Source organism: Bos indicus x Bos taurus, chromosome 5 (assembly GCF_003369695.1).
Source record: "Bos indicus x Bos taurus breed Angus x Brahman F1 hybrid chromosome 5, Bos_hybrid_MaternalHap_v2.0, whole genome shotgun sequence".
Lineage (NCBI taxonomy): Eukaryota > Metazoa > Chordata > Mammalia > Artiodactyla > Bovidae > Bos > Bos indicus x Bos taurus.
Genome location: NC_040080.1, coordinates 36165554 through 36190752, shown reverse-complemented (window position 1 = coordinate 36190752; position 25199 = coordinate 36165554). Strand labels below are relative to the sequence as shown.

Below are 25199 nucleotides of genomic sequence, written 5' to 3'. Positions count from 1 at the left end.
CTGCATGACCTTTTCTGGGCTCCAAGGTCATGCAGAGTAGCCAGTAAATATGTATACACAAGGGCTTCAACAGTAACTTTCTTCTCCAGCACAGGGTGGCTGGAGGTCAAGTGGTGCGAATGGTAAAAAATCCTCTGCTAATTCAGGATTCACAGGTTCGATCCCTGGGTCAAGAAGATCCCCTGAGCAAGGGAATGGCAACCCACTCCGGTATTCTTGCCTGAAAAATCTCATGGACAGAGGAGCCTGGCAGGCTACCAATCCATGGGGTCGCAAAGAGTCAGACATGATTGAGTGTGTGCACACGACAGACACACACACACACACACAGTGTGAGCATCCTGGGGCACAGAGCCTTCCCACAAAGGCATGTCACAGCATGCACCCCTCTTCAGACCCACTCCCAGTATTTTTATACAAGGAAAAGCAGGTCTAAATAAGGATCAAGGTGAGGAAAAGGGTCTGGCTACAGAGGGCATTTCTACTTGTCATGCCTTCCTGACTAGAAAATAAAAGATGGGAAAATGAGGGAACGACAAGAACAATCTCCTTGAGTGAAGCCCATGTATGAAAAGCTTAAGATATCTTTTCATGATGTTAACCAGGTAAACTACCCACTTCTCTTCCGTAAGAGCACCTAGCCCAGAGCTTGGCACATAACAGGAGGCTCAAAATGCTTTAATCTCCTTTGTTCTACTCTCCCCACCTGAGGGCATCCAGCTTTTAGGTGGCAAAAACTCAGGGTCCAAACCACAAAGACACAGAACATTTGGGGGAAAACTAGAGTTTGAGTGCAAAGAAATAAATCCTACAATCAACTCCTAAGTTCCCTGTACACTTGGTGACCTACCAGATACAAAATTGGGAAAGAACTGGAACTACTACATGCTGAGGGTGTGAGGGTAAGTCCTAAAAGGAAATCAAAGTTCTAAAAAACTAGTCAAAAGAACATGTGGGTGATTATGCAAGAAGTAGAGGCCAGAAACATTAATAAAGACATAAATACTTAAGAGTCATAGTGCATCAAGTGAATATTTTGTAAAGAGCAACCACATGACAAAAACACTCAAAGCTTTAAGCCTTCCTTGGCCTCGGAAAGTCATGGGACTTTTTTGGCTAGAATAAGGAATGCTTTAGAGAGAGGGGAAAAAGAACTTCCACACCTCTAGGTGGTTCCCATTTTTAAGCAACTACCTCTCTACCTTAACTAAATGGCCAAACGATACCTAGTTATTTATACAAGTTACAGCAAGAGCTGGACAGTATTGGCCATCTTCAAGTCTATAACTCTCCTTTTTCTACCAATTTGTCCTTCCTTCCTTTGAATTCGATCACCATGTAATCCACGGCTCCTGACTAACATGTTATATCACATGACATACAAAGTAATATGACATGGTAAGGTTTTTTCATCAGCACAGGATTACTGAAAGAAAAAAAAACAACCTAATCCCTTTAATGATGTACTTAGAAAAAAGGATTATCTACAGAAAATCACAAGAGTAACACTAATTAAACGGTGTCTCAGTTTATTTAGAGTTTTCCACAGAGCCTCAACGTATTCATTTTACCTGATATGTGCAAAGGTTATTTCACCGTATACATAAAACCAGCAAAGAAGGAATGTAGGAGATAACCAAGCCTGGCTTTTGTGTTAGGAGAAGTAGGTTTAACAGTGATAAAGAAGGCAATCAATACACAAATCACAACTTGTATTACTATCTTATTCATTACAATATTTATTAAGCATTTACTATACACACAAGAAGCACTGGTATCTATAGACTAGTGAATAAACCAGGCATTATTTCTGCTCTCAAAGGCATGAGAGAAACATGAGACAAATAATAATTATAAATTGTGGTAAGCATTAAGAAGGAAAAGCTGACTCTATGAGGGAGACAATAAAGGGGTTCTAAGTTGCATGACTTTAAGAGTGGCCTTCTCAGAGAAGACCTTTATAGAGGATACCAGAACCAGCATAGAGGATGCGAAATTCCTCGAGGGGGTGATCCTGAAACAGACCCCCAGCGGCAGCCCTAGCAGAGCTGGCTGTAGAGTTGGATCCTGTGGCTGACCAGAGACGATGATGGGGGATGCTGCCAAACCACACGTGACCTTGCAGATTTTATATTTTATCCCAAGAAGAGCTCTGCAGACTTTAAACAGCAAGTGACTTCTTTTTTCCCTTTCTGGCTGCTGGTGGGAAGAAGGGCTAGAAGGAGGGCAGAGCCTGAGTGGCAGATCTCTGCAGTGGGGAATGAGGATGGTGGCTTGAACTAAGATGGGAGCCCAATGGAGACTGAAAATCAGGTTTCAAAGAGATTATGCCAGAAAAAGTAGACAGGACTTTGTGACAAACTGGCTAGGTGGGGGTGACAGAACAAAAGATCTAGTGGAAGACGACTCCAGCCTGAGCCACTCATTAGGTAGATGAGATGAAAAACAGAGGAGGAACAGTCTGAAAAGTGGAGTAATCCTGAGCTTGGTTTTTGTTGCAGATGCTGCCGTTTATTGGTTACGATGTGTCAGGCATCACTTTTACTAATGATATCCCCATTTTACAGAAAGCAAACTGTAGCTCACAGATGTGGAAACAGCTGGGCCAAGCTTACTCAGCTGGAGTAACAAAGTTACACTTACCACCTGAGTCTGGCTGGCTGGCTATGGGATAAGTATTCTTTCCATATAGGGAGCTCTTGGAAACTACCTCTGCACTCTGAATTTTGAAATCTATTTAGGGTTGGAGCAAGCTAGCATTCTAGGAAAGTAAACAGGTGATATGATAGTTTTAAAATCCATATCCTCAGAGTCCTGCTGCACAATGCTTTCCTGTCTCACTCTCATCCCCGCTCCATTTCTACCTGCAAAGATTTTTGCAATGTTTTAAATGCTAGCAAGACATCTGGGACCTTAATGCCGTACAACAAACAAGCAAAGTCATTATTCCAGGAATCAACCATAATGAAAAGAGCAGTAATATTCAATGACGAACAATATTTTTACTCTCAAGTCATTGCCTATATCAACATAAGATAGACCAATTAATGAGTAAGAAACTCTCAAACCCTTATCATAGCTCAAAATGGCCAAAGCATTCAAGTCAAAAATTAACACAAGCCACGCAGCACAGAGGCTACAAGGCCAAGCATTGAGATTCACATTAAAAAATCGAAACCTTAATAAAAATAAAATTTTAGGCAAAAAGAAATGATACCACAACCTTATAATCTAAAATCTGCAATTCCCAAATATCTCAATCAAATGCCAAATTCAGGAAACATGTACCCTTGAAGCAATCTAAACATTTTCCCTTGTTTTTAACTGCTTTTCCCTGCAGCATGCTGACACTTCAGCAAACTGAAATGCCTTTCCTCTCTGCACAGTCTCATGATTTCCTCTCTCTCAAATGTCCCCCTTTAGCTACTGAAGCCCCCAAATTAGGCATCATCAATGAACCTGGAAAGAATTCAAAGCATTACTGCCAACTGTGTCTCTTATTGAGAGCACCAGTTTGAGACTCTTAAAAGAAGAGAAAATGAGGACAGGGAGATTTTTGGAACGTTTTTACCATCTACATTACAAATTTTATTTTTGTTGGGTCTGATCCTTCAAAAGAATAACCATCAAATCACATTTGGTCTTTAAGTGGGGGATGGTCACACGTAATGTTTATGGTTTGGTGACAGTTCCCCATGGGGATAAACATGATTAAAAGTCCAATTAATATGCCAGAGAGAAGATAACATCTCACACAGACCACCCTCCAAAACTACAGAGCTCTTCTCTGTCCTGCTTCCTGATTCTCGGGTCCATTCAGCACTTCCCCGCAGAGGGCTAGCTGGCATTCACTGCTGCCTCGCCCAGGCAAAGGATGGGATGCTGAAAATCCATCAAGAAAGCTTCCCATTTTTCTGTTCCTTCACAACATGACTGCCAACTCTTGGCAGACCAGACATGAGACAGACTTAAGAAAAAAGAAAATAAATAGCAAAAATAAAAGACTACCTGGGGCCTCCTACCAGAATGGGTAGTTAATCCAATCGACACAAAATTAGAGATCTATACATATTTAAAGGGGCTTCCTGCAGACAAAACAGATCTGACGAAGAACTGCTGAGCCACATTATACTGGAAAACCCATAAATGTTCGTCCTCGCTGTCACCAGGCTGGAGGGTTAAAAACAAAAACAAAACCCAAAAATGCAATGCTTCCATGTATTGACTGCGCTAACCTGACGGGTTTAAGTCAGCTATGAAACGTGCCCTGCATCTACTTCCCGTCTGAATGCCTAAAGATCAGTTGACAATTACACCCGACGCTTGCAGTGCTCAAGATGCCGTTTGATGCTGAGAAAGTAGTGGTCTAGCAACCCCAGGCGGCTCTAGGATGCTACAATAACAACGCAACACTCGATTAGGAGTCCAGGTTCTCGGGTTGTAAGACACTGTGCTACCCGTGGACCTCACATTCAAAGCTCACGTCCCTTCAGGTTCAATCTTACTAAGCTTTCCGCGACGAATCCTCTCAAAGTTTCTAGTTGAAAAAACGGAATTACTTTGAAAGTCCCCTCATCTGGACTCCCCTCCCCGGACGGGTTGGAGGCAAGCGGGAATAGGAACAGAGGATGGTTAATTGTTCAAACAACATTTAAAAACCTGTAAACCAATCATCGTTTTAGAGGAAAGAAAGAAGCTTTCACCAAGCCGACGCTGGGCAAGCGAGCATCCGATTTCCATTCAGAGAGAAAAATATTAAAGAAGCCAGACATACGTTTCCCTTCCCAACAAAAGTGGCCTCTAAACTCCCCGGCCAAGGACACTGGGAGGAAACAGAGAGGCTGGGAACTACCTCGTTGTCTTGGTCAAGGCGCGGGTCTGCGGCGGAGAGAACGCGCAAAGGGGGAGACAGCAGGCAAAAGGTGAACCGCAGGAAGCCGGAGCCCGCGGCGGCGGCGGGGCTGGAGGTGATCGGGCGAGGAAACCCGAGGTGCAGAGAGAGGGGCGGGGAAGGGAGAGCCCAAAGGCTCCGGGAGGAGGAGGGAGGGGTCCCCGGACGCTGCCCAGAAATCGCGGCCGCCCAGTAAAGTTAATACTTACTCAGTTTCGCAACTGCGCCGCCCCCGCAGGCCGCCCCGCGGGGCCAGCTGGGGAGCTGGGGACGCGGCGGCGGCCGGAGCCCAGCGGCCGCCCAGCGCCGGTCCCCGGCCGCGCAGCTCCGCGCGCCTCGGTCCCCGGCGCTCCGCCGGCCGCCCGCCCCGCACCGGCGGGAGGCCCCGGCTTCGCGGCGCGCCCTCTCCGCGCACCTACGGGCCGGCGCTAGGTGAGCGCGGACGCCCCGGGCGGGGTGCCTGGGTGTGCGAGCGCGCGGATAGCCGCGGCGCCGCCGGCGGGAGCTGCTCCCAGCGCCGCGCAGATGGCCGCGAGCGGGCGGGCCGGTGAAGATCGGCTAACAGCTGGGCGCCGGGCGCGGTGAGGGGCGCCGGACGAGCGCGGGCGGCAGACTCGGCGGCCGGCTCGCTCTCGCGGCCGGTGCCTCTGGGCGGGGGGCCGGGCTGGGGGCCGGACCGGGCCGGGCGGCAGGCGACTCCGCCCCTTCGCCGGGCCGCGGGCCGAGCCCGCGAGAGCGGCGGCGCGGGGGCGCCCCCCTCGGCCGGGCGCTCGGGTTACAGCCGCCGCTCCCCGGCTGCCCCTCCCGCGCCTCGCCGGTTCGCCGGCGCCGGGAGAGACATTGTAACGGAACTGGGACGCCAGCGCTGCATTGTGGGATCTTTTAAAGCGGCGGGGAGCGCGGCCCGGCCGCTCGGGCCCCCGCCCCCTTCGCCGGCTCGGCCCCCGCGCCACCCGGCCCGCGACGCACCCCCGCCCACCGAGGCCCGGTGGGCCCGAGAGCCAGACACGGTGCCTCGCTGACTCTCACGGAGCAAAATCTTCCATCGCCCGGGGGTGAGACTTGTAAAACTGCCCTCCTCGGTCACCCCGGAAAGTAGGAGGCTTTTTCTGCAGACTCTGTTAGAAAAAAAGAAAGAAAAAAAAAAGGGCCCTTCCATCCCCCCAGGACTGAGGGTCTGAATTGCTTTTCATCTGGAGTGGCATGATTCAGCGACCCCCTTCTCAGCAGCAGGCAATGACAGAGACAGGAGACGAAAAACACAGCGAATGAATCAGACGTGAGTAACCAAGTTTAGAAAGAGCTGGGCTCAGATTCAGAAAACCGCTCCCCCACCCTACCCCAGCCCCTACACACGTCTACCTTTGAATAGAGCACATCGTCGAGGAAGGAGAGCGGTGTTTTTATTTGGAAACGCACATGTATGTGTCGTCTTCACAGTTCCACCTCTTTTCTATGGCATGCGGTTACTCTAGTCACCGGACAAAATTCGGTCTTCGGTTCAGACTTGTAGTCACACAAGCTCACAACTCAGGAAGGGCTTTCAGTTTGGAGGGAGATGGTATGAGAATAGATGATGAATGAGACGCAAGGAAGCATTCCGAAGATCAAGTGTCCCTTTTGATTCTCCAGACACTCGTTTTTTTGTTGGTTTTTTAATAAGTGAAACCGGGATGATTACATTTGAAGCACAGCTTGTGACCGCTCACCTTACTCAGGGCTTGACTTGTTTGGAGTTTGGGTTGGTAGACTTTTTGTTTCTTCCTCTTGTTTTTTTGACCTTTAGCTCTTGCACAGCTCATTAGTTCCTCTGCTTCGGAGGTGAACTGAGGAGAGAGATGGTAAGACTCAAATTTGGCTCATCAACAGTTGGAGGATTTGGGAACAAGAAGAGTTCTTTATGATTCAAGTGTAAAACCCAGGGGAACTTTTTAAAAGATGGAGGGCATTGGATCCTCTTCTCAGAGGAGTTTTCCAGCCTTAATATTAACATTTCTTAAGCTTTCATTCCCTTGTCAACCTTTCACTCCTCTGAATAACATCAGTCACTGCCTGATTGCCAAATATGATGGAAAAATTCAGCCCCCACGTGGCATTTGCCAGTGTGGACCCCTCCTTCTTTTGTAGAACCTGCCTCCCTTGTATTGCTGGAATAGTCGTTCTTCTTTTATGGAGGTCCTGAAACAGGGGTGAGTGATAACAGTATGGGGTGTGGTTATTGTTGAACCTGGGCTCCAGATCTTACCAAGTAGAAGAACCTTAATCTTGTTTCTGTTGATCACCAGGAGGGTGCTGACCTCGATTTTATCATTTGTCCAGAGGTGAATAAGTTGACTGACTCACGACAACCACCTTTCATACGACCAGCATGTAAATCAAGATGAAATTTATTATGATTGAGTAACTGTGTCCACTGTTTAAGAGAAGCACTTACTAGGATCCAGGAACCTGTTGAGGTGTCCTCATGCCCATTGTTGCCCTCTTGGTGGCTACAGATGCCAGTGAACTTACCACTGTCCAGCCTGGATAAACCGAGACAAGTCCCTTCCCTACCTTAGCCCCATGTGGTTAATTCATTCTTTGTTCAGTGTATAGTATAATTTGTTTTGAGCTTTCTTAGCTGTAAATCACATCCCTGTTAAGCCTTCCTGAGATCACACCAAATGTCCTTGGCAGGATTTGTAAACAACCCTTATTTCTGGTCTCTAATTATATTCCCTGAAAGTAACCTAACTCGAATAAGTGAGTATTCATGCACTTAAAGCCCTGTGACACAGTCAGATTTTATATGCAAGAGAAGAATCTAAGAGGGTGGATTCAGAAAAGAGGAGAATCCCAAGGGAGAGAGACATATGTCTCCTCTTTCCTGAATCAGTGCGAATGAACTAGTCAACAGCACCTAGAGTTACGTTGTATGTATTATTAGTTTCCTGCTGCTATCTGTAAACAAGTTAACCGCAAACTTAGAGGCTATAAGAATGTGTTATTACAGTTCCAGAGATCAGAAATCGCAAAATCAAAATGTGGGCTGTTGTTTGTCATGGAGGGTCTAGGGGAGAATCCACTTAGTTGCCTCTTCTAGTTTCTCCATCTCTTGGCTTATAGTCTCTTTCTCCATCTTCAAGGCCCCAGAATGGAATCATCAAATCTCTCTTTTATGACTTCTACTTCATGGTTAGGAAGACAGCTCTTTCTCTGGGCTAGGCAAAGAAAGTAGGAATTGATGTAGATACATTTCTAGCCATATATGTCATGAACTGAATTGAGTTATTTGCAGAAAGAAAAGATACTGTCTTCATTACTAGTAAAATTGTCATCTGAATAACTTTTTTGACTGTGTGGTTGCTAAAATGATGCCTCATTAATCCAATAAAACCTCTTTCCTTTTGGTGACCCATATAACTGAAACCCAAGGTGTTAACACGCTAAGTTCACATGTGCAATTCATGGAAATAAATTCCTTTCTCTGGAAATCCCTGGCAACTCTTTATTGTGTCTATGGAATCGTATCTAGGCCAGCATTTCCCAAACTGGTCCACCAGAACACCACCTTATAAGATGGGATGCTGGGAAGACAGTTGTACTGTGCTCAGATAAGGCCCATGAAACACAGTCGTGTCTATGGCTTAGGCCAGAAGAAGCTTGTCAGTGGGTCAGATCCATTAAGAGCCACGTGTCAGGAAGAAGTCCCAAGGGAGAAACAAACATTTTTGTCACGAAGAAAGTATGTGTGCTGGAAGGAGTGAATTGTGGACTCTAACTTAGACATTCCATTATTATCTAACTCCACTGTTTTTCCTTCTTTTCCCCTCCTTCGTTCCACACTCTTGTGTTTTACCCAGAGTAGTTTACAGCTGCCTAATCTCAACCAGTGGCTCAGGACCACTCCTCGGTTCTCCTACCATGTGACCCCGAAATTGCTTGTTTACCAGTGGAGCCTCCCTGTACTCCCCAGCCTTGCTCCCCCACCCTCTTCTTAAAGCCAGGGGCTATCTTGTATTTGTCCATGTATCCCCCGTACATGACACAGGCCTGGCTCAGACCGGGAGCTCAATTAATATGAGTTGAAATAACAGTGATATGAATGAATGACTGTATAAATGCAGTAAACTCATGTCACCTGCTCATGTTATATTTGCATTGGATCATCTTTCTAATGCATAACGAGCAGAGGGTTCCATTTCCTTAAGTAATAAACATAACAAAAGCATAATAAATATGGTATTGTGCTAGGTTCTGAGTTTACATAGATTGACATGACATAATCTCAGCCTTCTGTGAGCTCACAGTCCATCTGAGAGAAGCGGTTCTAAAAGAGGAGAAGAGGCAAGTAATGCTAGTTGCCTATCCCATTCTCTTTCTCCACTCCTTTCTTAGAAATAGAAACCTGATTTTGTGCTCAGTGAATTCTCTCTCACAGCCTTCCTTGCAGATAGGGGTTACTAAGTTTTGGCCCTGTGGACGGAAGGTGTTGTATGGGCCTTCCAGGAAAACTCATTTGTGTGTCCTTATTTATGAGCACGGCTGACTCAAGTGCTATTCTTGCCTAAAACACAGACGTGATAGCTGGAGTTACAACTCCAGTCTTGTGACATCAAGGCTACCTAGAGGCCTGAGGTCATCTACTAAAATTTGTACAAATGGGATCATTTAGAGTTTTTCAGACACTTACCAAGCCCGCATTTAGTCACGGTTACTGACAAGTTTAGAAGGAAAAAAAAAATCCCTCCTCTTCAGTATGTGTATAGAAAGCAATTAAATGTGGTTTTCTTTACCATTCCTAATGAATATCTTGTACACATACTGAAACACAGCAAAGATCTATAATTATTGTGATTTATTTGACCAACGTAAAGGGCCTTTTTAGAAACAACCAACAATTCTCAGATCTATAAGAATTTTTAATTTAATGATAGTTTCTTGTTTAAAAAAATAATAAAACATTTAGATACCAAATCATAAACAGCTCCTTAAAAGACCCTCTAATAATATGATGGGGCACATTATTATTTAATAAAATAATATATTTTATTAATCAGTGAAATGCAGTATGAAAAGAAAAAGCATAAACTATAAAAGGAAATTTTAACAGGGTATATCAAAAGGAATAAATGCAAATATATTTAGAAATAGGATTTAAAATGTGTTTGGCTTCTTATTTAGGTAGAAGTTTTTGAGAGGATAATCCCATGAATTTTCTTATTTTCCATTTTCTTATTTTTTTAATTATAGGCTAGAAGAGTGGATTTAGTCAGCTGAGACTAGCTCAACAAGAGCCTATACTGGGATTAGGATATTGGGGGAAAACAGTGAATGCGGTGCCTGATGTTATGAAGTTGTACCTTTGTAAATATGTGCAGTAAAATCTGAACTGTCTGACATTCTTTTAGCCTGAATGCCACACACCAACTCCCTCCATGTCTCCAGTGCTATAATTGGGGTTTATAATGATGATCTCATATGACTCTGAATTATAGCAGGAAGATTAAATTATCTTCTGCTTTGCCTTCATGTATTCAATTATATATTTTTATTAATTGCAAATTGGACATCTGATCTGTTTATAACACTGCTGGTTTAACCAGAGCCTCCTTATCAAGGACCCAGTCATGGACAATAATAGAGTTTATAGTTCCTGGAAAGGAAACAGCCCAACAATAAATTTAAAATGTGAAATTTATATGATCATAGTAAGAATAATTAGTATAAAATAATTTAGAATCATTCAGCAACATTTGAAAGAACTGTAACATGTATTGATTAATAATAAATGCTGCACATCCAATTCTTTTAACAAGTATAATCATATTCTGTAAGAAGAGAAAAATTAGAGTATGAACAAAATAAATCTTCATTTCAAATTTGGTAGAAGGTGGACTGTTAATGTTAGCAGAAGGGCAGATATTAGGTGTAGGCCCAGGAATAGGGAGCAGCAGAGGATGAGATGGTTGGATGGCATCACCAACTCAATGGCCATGAATTTGAGCAAACTCTGGGAGATAATGGAGGACAGAAGAGCCTGGCATGCTGCAGTCCATGGGGTGGCAAAGAGTGAGACACGACTTAGTAACTGACCATCGACAACTGGAATATTATACACTGAGTTGGATTACATGTTCCAATTTGGTTAGGGTCCTGTCAAGCTGTTCCTCTTCTTACCCTTGGTTTCCCTAGAGATGTATTGCTGTGGTGACAATAAAGATCCTCTAGTAAACACAAGATGAGCATGTATAGTATTAGATCAGGTTCTCTGGAAGTAGAGCCCGAGGCAGGGATTCTGTGCTTCAGAAGGAGCCCAGCTCCAGCACGATCCTATGGGGCAGTCTAGAGCAGGAACTGGGTTGCAGAGTTGGTCCCTTGGCCAAAGAGACTGGCCTTGTACACTCCTATTATCGGTCACTCATTGGCTGTGGGTTGGTGGTAACACCTAGGCATGGCACCTCCTATTCCCCAAGGGCAAAGAGGATTCTCTGAGAGGGAGGCACCTGCATTTAGTAACTGACACAGCCCGAGAAAGGGATCTGAGAAGGGTACCAGCAGTACCCACTAACAAATCAGAGCCCCACACCAACCCTTACTGATCCTGTAACAACTGAAGCATACTACTAAAAAGTTCCTTGGACGCCAAGTACCACATGTGACCACGTTTCTAAAGGAAGGTATGTTCAGAGCACAACTTAGAGTTGTGAAGAGCCAACTCACTCCCTCCTCACTTGCATGTAGTGCTAAGCAGGGGTGGATGATGGAGGCTGCAGGGACTGAGGTGAAGTGCCCAGCAAAGGAGGAGCAAAGGATGTTAGGAAAATGTAGGATAGCTCCAGACAGGCTGGGATGGGACAAGGGCGCCTTGGGTTAAGGCTTATGTCTGAGGCCCACTTGCCAAGCTCCCTCTTTCTTCCACTGCCCCTAGAAACGGTACTTGCCTATTTATCTTTCTTCCATCAATCCCTGAGCTGCACACCAGGGTTTCTATCTTCCCTGGCCACTGGAGCTGTACTTGCCTTTCTTCAAACAGCTTTTCCACTGCTCTTTTTTTTTTTTTTTAATTAAAGTTGATTTGCAGTCTTGTGTTAGTTTTGGGTATATAGCCAAGTGATTCAGTTATATGTTCCTTTTCAGATTCTTATCCCTTTTTCCCACCACTCTTGATATAATAAACATTCAACTTCAGCTTCTCTGACATCCTATAATACTTTGACAGCTAAATATGATAGTGGACATGGGGAGATTTTTAATTTGTCAGTAAGTAAGTTGTGTCCCACTCTTTGTGACCCCATGGACTGCAGCATGGCAGGCTCCTCTGTCCTTCCCTGTCTCCCAGAGTTTGCTCACACTCATGTCCATTGAGTCGGTGATGCCATCCAACCATCTCATCCTCTGTCATCCCCTTCTCCTCCTGCCCTCAGTCTTTCCCAGCATCAGGATCTTTTCCAATAAGTCAGCTCTTCACATCAGGTGACCAAAGTATTAGAGCTTCAGCTTCAGCATCAGTCCTTCCAGTGAATATTGAGGATTGATTTCCTTTAGGTCTGACTAGTTTGATCTCCACGCAGTCCAAGGGACTCTGAAGAGTCTTCTCAGCACCATAGTTTGAAAGCATCCGTTCTTCAGCATTAAGCCTTCTTTATGGTCCAACTCTCACACCTGTACATGACTGCTGGAAAAAACTGTAGCTTTGACTAGATGGACTTTCGATGGCAAAGAGATGTCTCTACTTTTTAATACACTGTCTAGATTTGTCATAACTTTTCTTCCAAGGAGGAAGTGTTTTAGTTTCAGGGCTGCAGTCACTGTCAACAGTGATTTTGGAGCCCAAGAAAATAGTCTCTCACTGTTTCCACTGTTTCTCCATCTATTTGCCATGAAGTGATGGAACTGGATGCCATGATGTTCGTTTTTTGAATGTTGAGTTTGAAGCCAGCTTTTCACTCTCTTCTTTCACCTTTATAAAAAAAGACTCTTTAGTTCCTCTTCGCTTTCTGCCATTAGGGTGGTATCATCTGCATATCTGAGGTGATTGATATTTCTTCTTGCGCTCTTGATTCAGCTTGTGCTTCATCCAGCCCAGCATTTCTTATGATGTACTCCGGATATAAGTTAAATAAGCAGGGTGACAATATACAGCCTTGACATACTCCTTCCCAATTTGGAACCAGTCTGTTGTTCCATGTCCATTTCTAACTGTTGATTCTTGACCTGCATCCAGATTTCTCAGGAGGCAGGTCAGGTGATCTGGTATTCCCATCTCTTGAAGAATCTTCCACAGTCTGTTATGATCCACAGAAGCAAAGGCTTTAGCATAGTCAATGAAGCAGAAGTAGGTATTTTTATGAAATTCTCTTGCTTATTCTATGATTCAACGGATGTTGCCAATTTGATCTCTGGTTCCTCTGCCTTTTCTAAATCCAGCTTGTACATCTGGAAGTTCTCAGTTCACATGCTGTTGAAGCCTAACTTGAAAGATTTTGAGCATTACCTCGCTAGCATATGAAATGAGCACAATTGTACAATAGTTTGAATATTTATCCATCCCCCTTCTAAGTTTAGCTCCATGAGCCAAGCCCAGTGTGGGTACTACGGTCGGTCTTTGAGAAAAACAGGATGTACTATAAGGCTGCTTTCACAGGAGCACCCCAAGGCTATCCTGGGAGGTGCTGAGGAAAGGCTCTGTGGTCCTGTGGGGGAGTGAGGGAGGCAGATGCAGAGCCGCCCGGGAGATACAGGTGTGGGCAGGTGTACAGGAGTGGTTACAAGGCAGTTCACGGTGTTCCTCTAGCAAACTCAGAGACTTCCCTTCTCTTCCTCCCCTGGCCCTTCAGCCCCAAGCCTTCCACTGAAGGCACCATTTTAGACTAATGGAAGGTACATTTTTGACATGGATGAATAGGTGAGTATGGGGCAAGAGTGTAAGATACTGGCTATTATAGGCTCTGAAGGAAGGGAGTAAAACCATAATTTTTTCCCTAATCAGGAAATGAAAGAGATGTTCCCTTTACCCTACAGGCTGGGATAGAAATAAATGATTCCAAGAACTACTGAAGTTGAGATTACGAATGGTACCACCCTGGCTGGAACCAGAATATTTCCCGATATGGTTCTCAAATAAGTAAGGAGTTGGGGTGCCCTTAGCAGTATAGCCCACATAGGTGCTGTGTGACACAATGGGGGTGGCTGGTTAAGACAGTAATGGTGTCATCGTCTTATTCCTCACACTTTCCCGGAGAGACCCGTCCCTTCCTGCTGCTGCTCATCACCCTGGGTGGGGATCCCAGTCTTCCTGACCTGCATAGGAGGTAAGGCAGTCTGTTGAAATAAAAGAGCTTTAAGAGAACTCTAAAGCTCTTTTCTCAGAAAGATTGGGAGGATATCAAGACAGATCTTGGTACAAGTCCTGATTCTGCTTCTTATATTTGAGACCTTAGCTTTCTTACCTGCCAAAAAAATACGGGGTAGGGGAGAAGAGGATAATATTGGTAGCATGTGAAGAGTTACAGTGATTAACTGAAATAATGTGTGTAAAGCATTTACACTGCTTGATATCATTTACTTACTTATCAAGCATTTACTGCTTGATAAGTAAGTGTTGTTGCTATTATTATTATTATCTGCAGGTTTATAGGAGAGAATATACTTTCAGTTCAGTTTAGTCACTCAGTCGTGTTTGACTCTTTGCGACCCCATGGACTGTAGCACCCCAGGCCTCCCTGTCCATTGCCAGCTCCTGGAGTTGGCTTAGACTTAAGTCCGTTGAGTGGGTGTGCCATCCAGGCATCTCATCCTCTGTTGTTCCCTTCTCCTCCTGTTCTCCATCTTCCCAGCATCAGGGTCTTTTCAAATGAGTCCATTCTTTGCATCAGGTGGCCAAAGTATTGGAGCTTTAGCTTCAGCATCAGTCCTTCCAATGAATATTCAGGGTTGATTTCCTTTAGGATTGACTGGTTTGATCTCTTTGCAGTCCAAGGGACTCCAAGAGTCTTCTCCAGCACCACAGTTCAAAAACATCAGTTCTTCGGCGCTCAGTTTTCTTTATGGTCCAGCTTTCACATTCATACATGACTACTGGAAAAGCCATTGCTTTGAGTAGATGGAACTTTGTCAACAAAGTGATGTCTTGGCTTTTTAACACTGTTCTAAATACGTCTAACATAATAAATTTTAAAATATAGCAACCTGTATCATATATACTATTATCATACCCATTTTATAGATTAGGAAGCCAAATCATAGTCCGTCATTAGATGTGGCACAGCTGAGATTCAGATCCAGGAAGTCTGGTTTCAAAATCTACACTTTTTCCTAGTATGATATGTGGTTAATGAGTGAGGCAAGACTTAAAAAGAGCTGAGAGAATGAAGCGTACAGTTGGCATGGGTTCAGGGTGCAGAGATTAAACTGGAATTGTAAATTGAGGTCTGGGTTAGGCAGATCCCTTTCACCTGGTCCTCCAAGTGTGCTGAGGCTGAGGGGTAGAGAGTGAGGATTGGGCAGTCCCAGCAGCATCAAAGCTTTCTCACCATGAACTGCTCACCCAGCAAAATAAATTAACCTACTATTTTAGAATGATTGATGTTTCCAAGTCAATTTACAAGCAAATCAGGCATATAACCCACAAGTGAACTATGGCTAAGACAATGATGTGCATTTTCAAGGACATTCCTGGTCTTATATGTCTTTTAACAGATAAGAGACCATCCCGGTAAATAACCCACTGAGTGCTAGTTCTTCTGCTTAATTAGCTTTGTGACCCTGGACATGTCCATTTGCCTTCCTGCACCTCTCTGTGGTGGAAGTGTGGCCTGACAGAGGTTCTTTGACCTCAGCATTGACTGATAGAGCTGGCTGCCTGATGGGAATCCCCTTTCCTCTTCCAGTGTTCTCTGAATACCCTCCATCTGTGTTTATTCCAAGTGGATCAAATATACAGGTGGGTCTGCATTCCTTTCACAGCAAGGGCTTATAGAATTACCTTAAATGTCACATCTAGCTCTAATGTTCTGAGCATATGAATCAGAAATTAAAATGATTAGTGCCATTGAAAGAGAAGAGACATAGAAGGCTTGCTTCAGCTTCTGATAATGACCCAAAGAACAGTTCAGAAATCCAATTAAGAAATACAGGAAAAAAAAAAAAAAATGAGTTAGGCTTCATTTGCACCAGGAACATAATACTCAGTGAACATAACTCTGTTATTTATTTATTTTTTAACCTTATTCTGTGACTTCACTCCTAGCATTCAATTTGTATATTGATTTCTGAGCATTGGTTTCCAAAACAGTCATCATCTTGTAAGGAATACAGGCCACCAGAGCTTTATAACAAATAAATGGACAAAGACTGGATACTTTATGAAGAAATAGCCTCGTGTTTCTTGCTGCCCTCTAAACTGTGACATCCATGTACTAATCGGGGTCATGACAGCATGTCAAGCTGCAGGAAAAACTGCATAATACTCTAGTGATTCTAGACGGAAGTAGATAATCAATTCAGCCCTGGACAGCTTCAGAGAGTAAGTCAAAAAGAGATCTTTTTATTTTCCTCAGGGCAGAGATGTTTTTTGGTTCTGTGTTTTAATTTTAGCACCTGCTGTTTCCCAGGGAAGTGTTGGTTAAAACAAAAATTCTGTTTATTAGATCCAAGTGTCAGGAATTAATCAGAGAGGAATAGCATGTCAATTTCCCTTCTCCTGTAATATAATAAAAGAATAATGATGACTGTAACTCTGGGGGTCTGTGTAGGTAAGGAGTCTAGTTCTCTCTGGCCATTATATGTAACTACAAATAAAGGAATATAAAGGAGTTATTAGGAACAAGTTAAGTTTAAAAAAATAAGACAGAATGAAACATGGGAGCTAAAATTCCAGGCCTTGGCAATCAATCCTTAGACCTGGGTGCTCTGCAGAAGAAGGAAACTGATAAAGACCCCATGGCAGGTCATTTTAACTTCTGCCTTTCCAGTAGTCTGGAGTTGGAAAAGAGAGGTTGTGATCTGGAGTAGGAACTGCTTTACATGTAATAAATACTTTACTGTGAGTGCTCAAAGGACGTCCTTAGGATATATTTTAGAGATAGTGAAGAACTCACATGAATAAATAAAATTCAGGTTTCTAAAACTGAGAGAAAGTACACTATGGTGATACCCTAATTTCTTAGTATGGGCAGAAAGTAACACGGGCAGAAGAGAAGATGCATTAGCAAGTAACAGAGGTTTAAAGGAGGTTTGAAAGGTTTCTAAGACCAGAATATAATCCTCCCAGGGTGTGTCTAGCATCTTGGAGTGTTCTCTTCTTTCAGACCTGCTCTCCAGCAGCCAATTCAGTAGTCATTATGCACAGAAGAGGTGCTTGCATGAGTCTTGTTGTTAGATAAATGAAAAGCAAATTAATGCACTTTTCAGAACTCCCTTCAGAGTCCTGAGCCTGAACAAGGACAATTAGCAAAAGCCATAGACTATTTGAGAATGAAGTATATTGAAGTCTTCTAAAGCTGGTTGTCAGTTTTTAACCCTTCTTCATCCTCCTGGTTACTCTTGCCCCACACTTGAGAACAGAGCCCTGTAGATGCCTCCAGGCAACCCGGAATGAATGGATTAGCATCTAGAATAGGGCTAATAGGGCTGACTTCAGGCTGTTTATCTGTCTGGGCCTTCATCTCTGCATGTATAAACACAGATGATGATAATGAATATTTACCAAATAATGTGATCTGACCTAGAGGGGACCCCAGTTCAAGGTAGCCTTTATCCTTACTCTTACTATAGACATCAGAAGTTTCAGGTCGAAGGCCTGATGTTTTAGTGAGATGCTTTCCCTTCTTATCTCATGGTGGGACAGTGAGTCAAGTGTGAGACCAGAAACCCAGCCTCTTCGTTAGGAACGGGGAGAGGAATGCCCTGGTGATGATTCAGAAGCGAGCACCAATATCAGGTGGGCAAATATGAGACAGAACAGTTTCTTCACATAGTTGTTTGTTTTTTTGTGTCCATTCTGCTGATAAACATCCTCACTCAGAACTTATTACTTCAAATGAAAAATATTGATAAGCCAGGTGATTTGGCTGAACCGATTGCTAAATCTCTCTGTAAAGCAGTCAAGTCCCTTGTCACGGCCAAACTGAAGCTGAGAAAACTTGAATTACTGCCTGCCAGTTGAGCTGGATGGGGTCTTAGGCTCATCTCATCCAATGTCTTCGATTACTGGTTGAGGAGTCAGAGCCAGAAATGTCTGGGGACTGCTCAAAATAATGCAGTGAATTAGACTCAGAGTTAAGACTCAAGATAGGATGCAGACAAACATTTGTATTTATTAAGCTACACACCATTTCTATTCCTTGTGTCATAAACTTGTATCTCTCTGCAAAATAGTCAATGCAGCAATAAACCGGGATAAGAGAAATTTGTGAGTGAAATTGTGCTGACAGGTTTGGGGTTGTCTTAATAGTCTCTGAAACCACAAAGAGCATTTGATTCAAAGGTTTGCAGCCAATTTGAGAATTTATATTTATTTTCAAAAGGTGCTTTCATTTTCAGAAGTTAAAGAAATCCCTGTTTCATGGTCGGTCTTCAGAAAGGCTGGGTGGGCTGGTGATACCCGTGGTGATGGTTCTGTGGCCAGTGCCGCTGTTAGATCAAGTACTGCTCAGAAAGCAATTCGATGCAATTTTGGAGGAGCCCAACGTCATGTCTTTCTGATTATAGTATGTGCGGTTGTCAAGCGAGAGAAACCACATCCCTTGGTGAGTTCTGCAATCAATGGGCTGTGAGCAGTCAGCCATGCTCGTGGGGAACAGCTTTCCACTGTATTTAAGACACAAGACTTAACCCGGGATCAAGCTGCTCAAAATTGCCTTTTTACTCAAGATCAAGCATCTTTAGAAGTCCTCTTGTATTAAGGAACTATTAAGTTGCACTGAAATAAAACAGCTAGAAGGAAAAAGAAAATATGTGTACTTGAAAGATGCAAAGAATTACCTTCATAGGGGCCCCGTTCAGGTGTATCTTTTCTGCTATCAAGATTCTTCTAGTTGACTCTTTTTTTGGCTGTGCTAGGTCTTCGTTGGGGCTCAAGGACCTCTTCCATCTGGCACAGGGGCTTAGTTGTGTCATTTGAACTCTTTGGTGTAGCACGTGGGATTTTAGTTCCCTGACCAGGGATTGAACTCACATCCCCTGCACTGGTAGGCGGATTCTCAACCACTGAACCACCGGGGCGGGGTGGGGGGGGTCCTCTAATTTGTGTTTTGATATGTTTTCCTTTTCTTAATTTTTAACCACAAATTTTCCTTGTGCCAATTAGAGTGAAATGAAATAGAAGTCAGTCACTCCCTAAATCCCTCTTAGATCGTGAACATTCTTTCCATCCTTGTGGTCATGTGCATGCTGCCTCTACCAGTCTGAGACCCTCATGGCAGCCAGTATTCAACGTCCTGGAGATGGGATCAGAGAAAACTCAAACCCGATTCTTCCCATCCCCCTAGATGGATGCCTGTGTCCGTCTTGGTTCCTTTCCTCCACACTAGCTGTGTCTTTCCTTCTGCTCATCTCTTTATTCATGCCTTGTACACTAGAGGCTTGAGCACAGGAGATTTTTCCTCCCTTCCATTCTCTTTCCTGGTTACCTTTAGACTCCTCTCCTAGTACACCCCTGTTCATTATATTCTCCCTCCCGTGTTATTCCAAAAATCTACCTGTAATGCATGGCTGGTAAGCATATTCATCTTGCTTATGATTAACCTTGAAAGAGGACTGCACATTTTGGTGTGTTTTTAAATTAAAGAACCACCACCAGAATACTTCTGAGAGTTCACTTTGACTTTATATTAAAAGTATTAATATTCATTTCCCACTCCCCCCACCATATCCTTCTCTAATTAAACTTAATTTCCTTACTGAAAATATTTTTAAAAATTATTTCTGGCTCACATCTTGAGTGCTGCAGTACAGTATTGTGTTCCAGTACCCTTCATTGCAGATGTACCACAGGAGGTAAATGAGCCCTTTTGAAATAATTTTGGAACCTGGCCATTTTTAGAACATTGTTTCTATGAGAAAACAAATTCCCAGCTTTTAGAACATGATTTATTTTAAGTGGGGTATTTCCTTTATGTGTTTGGTACAAAAAAAAAAAATCTTTTTGATGTGGTGACATAAAATCAAAGAGACCTGCCTTAGTTTTTACCTTGTTGAATATTTTCATAGTAGAAAAAACTGAACCTGTTGATTTCTTACATTTTATTGTTTTGGGTAGCATTCTAGAGACCTTTGCAATGCATGTGGTTGGTGATTTGTGAATTTTTCATAATTAGAGTATGTGGAAACTGCAGTTGCCCACTATTTCTGTTTTTCCCCTCTTCCTTCCGGGCCACATAGAGAGACTGCTATGATTTTCCAGTCTGCCATGGAGCCAGGTGTGGCCGTGGGACTGGGTGCTTGCCAATGGAATGTGAGTACAAGTGGTTTGAAGAACTTTTGCCTTATCTGCTTAAGTGGATCTCCCTGGCCGGAGACTCCCTCTCTTTTCCCTACTTGACCAGCTAGACCTGAACAGCCCTACACAGCAGCTGTTGAGGGCAGAACTTTTGCCAGCCTGGGTCTCCAGTGACTGACGCAGAGCTGCCCACCAAGCTGGGGCACTTACCTTGCCCCGTTAGCTGGGAGATAAATAAGCTTCATTGTTCTTGGAGCCACGTACTTTGGGGCTCTTTTCATAATGGCAGTTTAATCTACTCCATAAAATTACTACAAAAATTATTTTACAAGATGTCCTATTGTATTTAACCTCAGTATACTGAATAATAAAACTATATAAACACAAGAGTCATTTTCCTCAGAAAACAAAACTCTGTGGACATTCATCTTTGTTTCTCCTAGGAGTTTTCTCTATGCATTAAGAAATGGCTAAGGCTAATTTAATCTTCCATTCAAACATAAAAATCTGTTTGCCAAAGCCAGACATATTTTCCAAGAGTGAGGCTCATTTAATCTTCCATTTGAACATAAAAATCTGTTTACCAAGGCCAGACATATTTTCCAAAGAGTTGTTATTTGAAAAGGGTAATATGTTCTGGCCTTCATTATATCTATTAAAGGAAAATAGGTAAAAGAATACCCACCTCAGAAGCACAGTTCTTTGATATAGTATCCCATGATAATCCTATTTTAATTAGGGCCAAATTCTGCTCATGATCAAATGAAATCTCAAGAAACAAAATTCTTCAGGGGTCACTTTATAACACAATAATGAAAGAAGCATAAAGCAAGGTTAACATCATTGAATTTCAAAAAGGAAAAATTATAAATTGGAATGAGGGCAGAATCACACATGTATTCATGGTTTGTGTTCATACCACAGTTGGTGTCATATCTAATGGTACTTCTTTGCTGAATATTTTTGTTTATATAATTTGTTGATTTGCTTTGTTTTCCTCACAAAGTAAAATAACATTTATAATTAAGGCTTTTTGTATGCTTCCATTAGTATCCATTAGAATAGATACTAACAAAATAATATAAAATATGAAAGTTAAAATAAATAGTGCCAAATTGGCCCATGGCTAAAGAGAAAACATGTAGACCATGAATGAAATAGGGATGAATTCATTCCTCAAAATCTAAAAATTGAACAAGTAGGAAATGGGGTTACAGAAGAATCTATGAGATTAATGTTGCTGTTGTTTAGTCACTAAGTCATCTCCAACTCTTTTGCAACCCCATGGACTGTATAGCTCACCAGGCTCGCCTGTCCATGGAATTCTCCAGGCAAGAGTACTGGAGTGGGTTGCAATTTCCTTCTCCAGGGGATCTTCCCAACCCAGGGATCAAATCCATGTCTCCTGCATCAGTGGGCAGATTCTTTATCACCAAGCCACGAGGGAAGCACTAGTGAATATTACTGTATTCTTCACGGAACTCAAAACTCTGGGTAAATTCTGAGACAGAACTTTTAAGAGGATAAAATAGACATTCAGTTCAGTTCAGTCACTCAGTCATGTCTGACTCTTTGCGATCCCATGGACTACAGCATCCAGGCTTCCTTGTCCATCACCAACTCCCAGAGCCTACTCAAACTCATATTATCAAGTCGGTGATGCCATCCAACTATCTCATTCTCTGTCATCCCCTTTTCCTCCTGTCTTCAGTCTTTCCCAGGATCAGGGTCTTTTCCAGTGAGTCAGTTCTTTGCATCAGGTAGCCAAAGTATTGGAGCTTCAGCTTCAGCATCAGTCCTTCCAATGAATATTCAGGGTTGATTTCCTTGAGAATTGACTGGTTTGATCTCCTTGCAGTCCAAGGGACTCTCAAAACTCTTCTCCAACACCACACTTTAAAAGCATCAACGTTTCGGTGCTCAGCTTTCTTTATGGTCCAACTCTCACATCCATACATGACTACTGGAAAAACCATAGCTTTGACTAGATGGACCTTTGTTGGCAAAGTAATGTCTCTGCTTTTTAATATGCTATTTAGTTTTGTCATAACTTTTCTTCCAAGGAGCAAGCATCTTTTAATTTCATGACTGCAGTCACCAATTGCAGTGATTTTGGAGCTAAGAAAATTAAGTCTGTCACTTTTTCCATTGTTTCTCCATCTGTCTGCCATGAAGTGATGGGACTGGATGCCTTGATCTTGGTTTTTTGGATGTTGAGTTTTAAGCCGGCTTTTCACTGTCCTCTTTCACTTTCATCAAAAAACTCTTTAGTTCCTTTTTGCTTTCTGCTATAAGGGTGGTGTCATCTGCATATCTGAGGTTATTGATATTTCTCCTGGCAATCTTGATTCCGGCTTGTGTTTCATCCAGCCCAGCATTTTGCATTATGTACTCTGCATATGAATTAAATAAGCAGAGTGACAATGTACAGCCTTGACTTACTCCTTTCCCAATTTGGAACCAGTCTGTTGTTCCATGTCTGGTTCTAACGGTTGCTTCCTGACCTGCATACAGATTTCTCAGGAGGCAGGTAAGGTGCTTCAGGAACATATTTCATTCTCTCCTGACATATTTTAACTAGTAGTAAATTCATCTTACTTTAAAAAAATCCATTAAGTCCCCTACATACAAATGAATTTCATTCTGAGAGTATGTTTGTAAGGCCAATTTGTAAGTCCAGCAAAGTTAGCCTAGTACCTAACTAATACAAATGGCTACTCAGTATTGTACTGTAGTAGGTTTATGATACTTTTCACACAAATAATAAAAAAGAAGCACAAAAAATCAAACATTTTTAGTTGTACAGTACAGTACTTTGAAAAGTGCAGTAGTCCAGTATAACAGCTGGCATTCAAGGGTTGGCATCAAGTGAAAAGGCAAGAAGAGCTACTGACTGGAGGAGAGAGGAGGTAGGAGATGGTAGAGCTGAAGGATCATCAGCAATAGGAGATGGAGGGCCAGCTGAAACTTTCCTCATGCCTGATGTTGATGGCACAGGTTTTGGTTTCTTGCTGGAACCAGATGCATATTCTCATCTTGAAAGTCGTAACATTCTTGTGTTGGGGACTTACTGTACTGGACTTTAACTCTGTCTGCCAGTAAAAGATTATGATAGCGATTATCTAGATCTTCTTTACTCATATGAAGCTTTTTACTTCTACCTTATACTGACATCTGTAGATCTTTGCTATAGTTCTTTGCTTCCACCAATCCCTGGCAGCCTGACTAAGCTAAGTGGAAGCATCGTAACCAGCCATCAACTGATGAGAGAACATGGTTATATCAAGGGGAGCCAGTATAATACAGATCATAGGTTTGAAAAGAACCTTGATTAAATTTTGTGTCTTGGTTTCTGTGCTTAAAAATATAATGTATATGTTATAAGCCACATTATAGTAATTGACTCCTGTGTGACAATTCTTCTAGAGTCTTACTGCAAAGAATCTTCAAATGCTGGCTTTAGTGCTACTCAACTCTTTGATAGATCCAAACTGGGCCTCAACTTCCTTATCTGCAAATGGGAAGACTGTATTAATATTTTTTTTTTTCCTAAGACCCATCTAGAGGAAGTCTCTACCTGCAGGAAATAACATGGCACACAACTCTTCATTTAAAACAAACATAAAGACAGCTTTTAAAAGGAAACAGTATCACAATGGGGAGGGAGGAATAAAGGGCTGAGGAACACGTGACTGTGGTGATGGCCCTGAGATGGGTCAGCCAACCAGAGGACCAAGTCCAGCCTGCTGCCTGTTTTGTTAAGAGCTAAGAATGACTTTTCCATTTTTTAAAAATAATACTAATATTAACATTAATATTCTTCAAGGTGGATAATTTATTTATTGTTTTTTATTTTGGACCATATTTGAAATGGTTTTGGAGTCTTTCCCAAAAGTTTGGTAGCTTAGGTATAAGAGATGGAGTTGAAAGGATCAGAGACTGAAATTAACATGAAAGATTCAAGAAAAGGAGTGGAATGAGTGTTCAAGAAGGCAGTGTTGAAGTCACTTGTCTGGAGTCCAGATTGATTGGTAAAGCAAGGGAAACCAGAAGGAATTTGATCAGTTAGGATTAGAAAGAAGACTTAAGAAAGAAATGAGACCAAGGTGTCATTTCTATAGAATAAAGCAAGGAGAAAAGATAGAAATCAATGAAGATGAAATCAGAAAGAAGGACTTCTCTCCTTCACCATAACCAAATTAAAGATCTTGTAATATTGAGACTAAGGTGTAAGATCTGGCCCTTATGGGGACTGTAGGAATCTCAGAAGAAATCTGAAGATGCAACTCGGAATGTCTGCTTTGTCCTGGAAGGCATTTGTTCCACAGGAAGTTTTTCTGTCCATGGATGAGTGATGTCTGAGCTGTTGCTAGTGGGACTAGATCACAGAGAGTAGCCTTAGCCAGAGAATCTTAACTTGAACCTCAGGGGTTTGGTTGAAACTAAGTAGTCCTTTGGAATGGAGCTGAACAATGACTCAACTCATGGACTTTGGCTCACTGGGCACCCTCTCCCTCCCTCCTAGGGAAACTGAGATTGAATGAATAATAGCTGTGAAATACTCCCTTGAGAACAAGACTCCTACACACTAATAAATACTAAACACTTTTTCATTACAATTTAAGTGAATGACTTGGTTTCTTTCGAAATGCCTCATAAATGAATGGCATGAGAAAGAATGATATTTCCCCAAAGTGTTGCTCATTAACACTAATTTATTATAGACCCATGAATGTCTACAGATTTTGTTGATTGAAAATTAATTTGCATAAATATTTGAGGAATGGTAGGAAGGAACTAAATAAATATCTGAACCATTTAATTATTTGAAGTACCTAGACTTAACTAAAATTTACTAAAGGATAATTTTAAAGCTTATTCGTTAAA

At 42.5% G+C, this 25199-nt stretch overlaps 2 protein-coding genes across 4 annotated transcripts in view; one reads left to right on the top strand and one right to left on the bottom strand.

Annotated features, from left to right (window-relative positions):
* RASSF8 (Ras association domain family member 8) overlaps positions 1 to 5196 on the bottom strand; it is a 136777-nt gene extending 131581 nt beyond the window's left edge. Inside the window, exon 1 of one of the 3 annotated variants that reach the window (XM_027541568.1) lies at positions 5101 to 5196. The gene's annotated coding sequence lies outside the window, so the exon portion shown is untranslated. Of the gene's footprint in view, positions 1 to 4852; positions 4976 to 5100 lie in introns of those variants that run through there. The other 2 variants (XM_027541570.1, XM_027541569.1) reach the window with 2 other exon arrangements.
* Positions 5197 to 6065: 869 nt separating this feature from the next.
* LMNTD1 (lamin tail domain containing 1) overlaps positions 6066 to 25199 on the top strand; it is a 487571-nt gene continuing 468437 nt past the window's right edge. The window contains exon 1 of the mRNA XM_027541571.1: positions 6066 to 6170. The gene's annotated coding sequence lies outside the window, so the exon portion shown is untranslated. The remainder of the gene's footprint in view (positions 6171 to 25199) is intronic.